This window comes from Lissotriton helveticus, chromosome 3_1 (genome assembly GCF_964261635.1).
Source record: "Lissotriton helveticus chromosome 3_1, aLisHel1.1, whole genome shotgun sequence".
NCBI lineage: Eukaryota > Metazoa > Chordata > Amphibia > Caudata > Salamandridae > Lissotriton > Lissotriton helveticus.
This window is the reverse complement of record NC_136061.1, coordinates 350,562,914-350,568,913: the sequence shown is the minus strand read 5'-3', so window position 1 is coordinate 350,568,913 and position 6,000 is coordinate 350,562,914.

Genomic DNA, 6,000 nt, shown 5'->3' with positions numbered 1-6,000 from the left:
ATGTGGTGCTGTGGCGCGCTGTTCTCCCACTCCCTGGGCACTCTAGCGCTTGGTCTCCCTGCTTTCTCCTTACTTGGTGTGTAGGATGCTTAGTGTGCCCCTTTTGTAAGCTCTCATTCCTTCTTTGTCCTTCTTCTCCTATTATTTGCAGCCGCCAATGCTTGGTTTGCAGCTGCCAATGCTTAATGGTCAGGAGACCACCTTGTCCTTCTTGTCTTTTATTTTCAGCTGCCACTGCTCGACTTACAGCTGCCAATGCTTGATGAGCAGGATACCAACTGGGGGCTGGGCCGCTTCCTCTGGCAAACGTGCACAGGACCGGTGAGGCCTCGGGCAGGTCAGACGCCTGGCCTATCTCTGGGTGCTGCAGGCAGTCCAGTCTGGGCCTGAATGTGCTGGGAGTCGGAGACGCTCCAGGCAGTGAGGAGGTGTGCCACTTCACACGCGGGCACCATGGAGGTGAGGGCGGCACGTGTGCACACCGCGAACATGCTGCAGCTTCGGCCCCCTGCTGCACACCGCAGCGCTGCCGCGTACAGCAGACAGTCGCACCACAGGGCAGTGCAAGGTGCGAGCGAGGGTTGGGCCCCCTCCGCTTGTCGCCAGTGTTGTGTCAGCCCCTCAAATCATGCACAGGCCTTTGCTGGGCCAGAAGGGGGTAGCCAAGGGGTTAGCGCTCATCGGACACATAGGGACTAGACAGTATCGTAGTCGGAAGTGACGCCCCGAGCGGCCGCCTTCCATTTATTAATTCCCCGCAGGTCACACCTGGCCTGCGGATGTGATGGATGTGTGGAGGGCGACCACTAGACCGCCAACTATTACACTCGTGACAAGGAAGCTGGCGTCCCTGGTGGATAGTTGTCTCGTCCATGGCTCGTTTTGGAGTTGCTCTCCGTTGAGAGCCAGAACTGTTACTTATTTGTTTACTGAACTCTTGAAACTGCTTGGTGTAAAGAAAGAGGCAGTCAAGATGGTGCCTCTTTATTTTGTATATTCAGGACATGTTTGATTGGTTGATAAAAGAGGCGTGCAGCCGCGGTCGGTAGGGGAGTACCTGCCGGGGCGGTGACGTGGGGAGGGGAAGGGGCAGGGTGGGGGTTAGTAATGTATGGATAATGGAGGTTTGCAGGTAAGTAAACATTTAAATAAATCAAACGAATTTCGTTGCACGCACTGCACCCCCAAATGCAATGCAGTGCACGCAACGAAATGTGTTTGATTTATTTAAATGTTTACTTACTGTAGAGTCGCTGCTCTAGTGTTTCACGCTACGTAATGACGTAGCGTGAGACGTGGCCATTTTGTAGTCGCGCGCCCGGCAGCGCGATCAGTCGGGTGCTGGAGCGGTGCACAGGTAGCACGCTCGGCGCTCTGTGTGCCAAGTATATAGTTTAAATAAATAACGCATATTACCTCAACTGGGTGTCTGTCCTCATTTAAAGCAACATCATTACAATGGCGACGAGGGAGTAGGAAAAAGGAAAGGAAAAAAAACAACAACAAAAAAAAGAGTTTGAGACGGGGACCCACATGGAACAGTGGGAGGCAAAGAAGAAACACGGATCCTGCCAATCCTCCCCCACCACTTCCTGAGGACAGAGGGACTCATCTCATCCATCGGACAGCACACTGGAGAGAGGGGAAGCACACAGAGCGTGGCAGAAGCGGCTGCACCCTGCATGCAACAAGCATTGATAGATGCAAAAGGCACAAGGTACACCTATTAAACCCGCCAAAGCGCTAGAAGGACTGCAGGGTGGCACAGGAATCCAGTCCTGTAGGGGTACCCGACCGGACAGTAGCACTGGAGGATCCAGGGGACACAGAGAGTGGTGAACAAGGAGACACTCAGCTCCTACCAGGCAAAGGGGAGGAAACCAGCGCGCCAGGCAGCCCCAAATCCCAGAGTGGCACGTCGCAAAGGCGGGAAACCATGTGCGCTCAATCGTCCTCGGCGACCGCGCCGATTCCCTTCCTGCCAAAACCAGGAGAGCCCCTAATGAAGTGGGAGGACTGGAAGGAATACATCACAAATTATATTGAAGTCCTGGAGGATGAAAACGAAGAAGCCTTCACGAGTGTCTGGAAAAGAAGAATCTTGCTACACAATTTGGGCCCGGAGGGAATCAGGGTGTTCAAGAACCTGGTACCCAAGCAGAGACAATCAAGTGACGATGATGTGTATGCGCACGCCCTGGAAGAGCTCGATGAACATTACCGACTGGCGGTTTTGTGTATCGATAGACCGATACAATTTCCAACAGCGGAATGCAAGAGCAGGGTGAATCTATCGATGAGTAGGTTGCGGCCCTAAGAAAATTGGCGTCCACGTGTCAATTTGGCGGACTCCATGATGATTTCATCAAAGACCAAATAGTGATGCATACAATGAAATCAGTACAGGACAAGCTGTGGTCCAGTGGGGACACCACGTTGAAGGAGGCGATTGTGATGGTGAAGAAGGCTGAATTAGCACGGAGATGCGCAGATGCGGCGAAAAGAGAAATGGCGGTAAAGCCTATGGTCAACAGAATAGAGGATGAAGAGCAAAAGGGCGGGAACAGGCACACGGGGTCAACCTACAGAGGACCCAACAAATGGCAAGGAAAGCCAGGACCACCAGGAAAGCAGACCAAAGGAAGTAAGTCCTTGTGTTACCGGTGCGGCAGTTGGGCACATGAGGCAAATGACAAAAGGTGCCCGGCCTTCCGAGCTAAGTGCATGTTCTGCGGAGTTATGGGACATTACGAGAAAGTTTGCCGGAGGAAAATGGCCCGCAACACGGTGAAATTTGTCGACGGTGACCAGGAAGAGGGGGAAGGCAGAAGCCAAGAGGAAGAGGATGAAGTACTATGCATTGAAGAATAAGTTTTGAGCGTAGGTGCCAGGAGATCGAACAAACCCGTACTGGACATGTTGATAGGTGGAGTGATGATTAGCATCGTGGCGGACTCAGGATCACCGTACACGTTAGTACAAAGAGCGGTGTGGACGGAAAAATTCTTGCCCCATTTAGGCCCACATCTAGAACCACCGGACATCAGACCAGTCACGTACCTGGGAAACCGCATCCCCATAGCAGGATTTCGACTCTTAACGTTCAAATTCAGAGGACGCAGTGCGGATTGCAAACTTTATGTGACGGAGAAAGGCCCATCAGTATTGGGCTGGATGGACCAAGGAGACCTGGGCATCAAGCTGGACCCCGGCGGCGCAGTACAGGTACTATTGACGGAACCTGAAACATGGCCAGACATGGAGAAGTGGAAAAGAGACTTCCCCAAGGTATTCGGGGGAAGAGTGGGAAAATTGGAAAAGTTTTCGCACAAGATTATCCTCAAGATGGATGCCACGCCAATGTCACATAAAGTGAGGAATGTACCGATAGCAGTGAGGGAGGCGGTACAGCAAGTGCTGCACGATTTGGAAAGAAATGGCATAATCAAACCCATCACATGTGCGGAGTGGCTTGCCCCCTTGGTGGTGGTGATGAAACCAAACGGCAAGGTCCGGCTGTGCGTGGACCTGCGCGAACTTAACAAAAACATCGTGGTGGAAAAGTTCCAGCTTCTCCGCATAGAGGAAATGCTGGCGAAGACCAAAGGAAAGAAATGGTACTCGACCATCGACTTGACGTCGGCGTCTCATCAGATAGCGCTACATCCAGAGAGCAGGAGGTTGACGTCGTTCATTACCCCGTTCGGGTGTTACCAATTCTGCAGGATGCCCTTCGGGCTAGCGTCGGCAGCGGCAGTCTTCCAAAAGCTGATGCATCGTCTCTTCAAGGATTTGGAAGGGGTCCAATACTTCCAAGAGGACATTCTGGTCATGGGAGCTGACCAACGGGACCACGACACCAAGTTAAACAAGGTACTAAAGGTACTGGAGGACAAGGGACTGACTGCAGAGTGGGAGAAATGCCACATGGGCATGGCATCCGTCACCTACCTAGGGCACTAAATAGGTGAACGAGGGATCACACCGAAGAAGGAAAATGTAAGAGCAATCTGTGAGGCCCCACCACCAGCCAGCAAGGAGGAGGTCAGGTCATTCCTGGGCATGGCCGAGTACTATAGCAAATTCATACAGCATTTCGCTTCAAAAACCCATCACATGCGGATGCTCACAAGAGAAAAGACGGTGTTTGCATGGACAGGAGAAACCCAGAGGGAGTTTGAAGGCATCAAGGAAGAGGTCACCCATGCCATACCCCTCCGAGGGTACGATCCACAGGGGCGGACAGTGGTAACAACTGACGCCAGCGACAAAGGACTCGGCGCGGTCCTTATGCAAGACAGAGGAGGTGGAGTGGTGGAAACACTCAGTTTTGCGTCCAGGACCCTGACGGACACTGAGAAGAAGTTCAGTGTTATTGAAAAAGAGATGTTGGCGGTGGTTTGGGCCTTTGGAAGATTTCGCCAGTTCCTATGGGGCACTAGGTTCCAGCTGAGAACAGACCACAAGCCATTGGTGCGGGTCCTCACGTCCAGTGGGCACGCGAGTGCCACCCCGAGAATAGCGAAAATGACCCTTAAACTACTGGAGTATCGTTATGATGTGGAGTACATCCCCGGCAGTAGAAACAAAGTTGCTGACTACTTGAGCAGGGCAGCAGCCATGGACTCAGCGGAAGAGGAGAAGGAAGAAGGGGACGAAATGGTGGCACTGATGGAGGACCCGGAGAAAGTAATAAGCAACCATGAATGGAAGGAGCGTACCAAGAAGACAAGAATATCCAAGAGGTGAAAGGATACATTACCGGTGGATGGCCAGAAAAGAGACATCTCAACGGAGAGATGAGGAAGTACTTTGAAGTGAGAGAGGAGCTCTCACTTGGCGACAAGGGAATCTTTATGTACAGAGGGGACAAAGTGGTAGCCCCGGAAGGACTTGTCCCCAGACTACTAGCCATACTACATGAAGGCTATTTAGGAATTGGGAAAACCAAACTGAGAGCCAAACAGGGTTACTGGTGGCCAAACAAACCGAACGACATGTAAGGGAATGTAACCAATGCCAACAAGCTGATAAGACCTTGACACCATTGAGGCCGTCAATAGGAAAATTCGACACACCGAGGAATCCATGGGAAGAGCTCTCCATCGACATTTTAGGGCCCATCCTGGACAGTCAAGGGACTCCGAAATACATATGTGTCCTGGTGGACAAATACTCGAAGTGGCCCGAGGTACATGTAAATGAAGAAATGGACACGGACACCATACTGAAGTTCCTCACTAACATCTTCCTCCGAGAAGACATCCCTAAATGTGTGTTAAGTGACAATGGCCCACAATTCACGTCAGACAAATGGCTAAAATACATGGAAAGAAATGGTATCCGCTCCAAACACACGTCCATATATCATCCTGCAGGAAATGGACAAGTAGAACGGTTCAACAGAGTTCTAATGGGCTCCGTTCAAGCAGCCATCATGATGGGGAAGGACTGGGAAAAGGAAATGTTACATATGATATGGGCGTATCACATCACCCCCACAGGAACAGGGAGGAGAAGGAGGCTACATCCACTCCGGTAAGGTGCACCAGAGGTGGGCGTTTGGTGGTGAGACCCTCCAGGTTTCGAGACTATGACATGAGTGATGGACGTTGAAGCTGCCATAGACTATGCTACTTGGTTTGAGTAAAAAGGGGAAGATATGTAGAGTCGCCGCTCTAGTGTTTCACGCTACGTAACGACGTAGCGTGAGACGCGGCTATTTTGTAGTCGCGCGCCCGGCAGCGCGATCAGTCGGGTGCTGGAGCAGTGCACAGGCAGCACGCTCGGCGCTCTGTGTGCCAAGTATATAATTTAAATAAATAACGCATATTACCTCAACTGGGTGTCTGTCCTCATTGAAAGCAACATCATTACACTTACCTGCAAACCTCCATTATCCATACATTACTAACCCCCTCCCCACGTCACCGCCCCGGCAGGTAATCCTCTACGGACCGCGGCTGGAGGCGTGGTTCAAAGCCTCATGGGATATGTAGT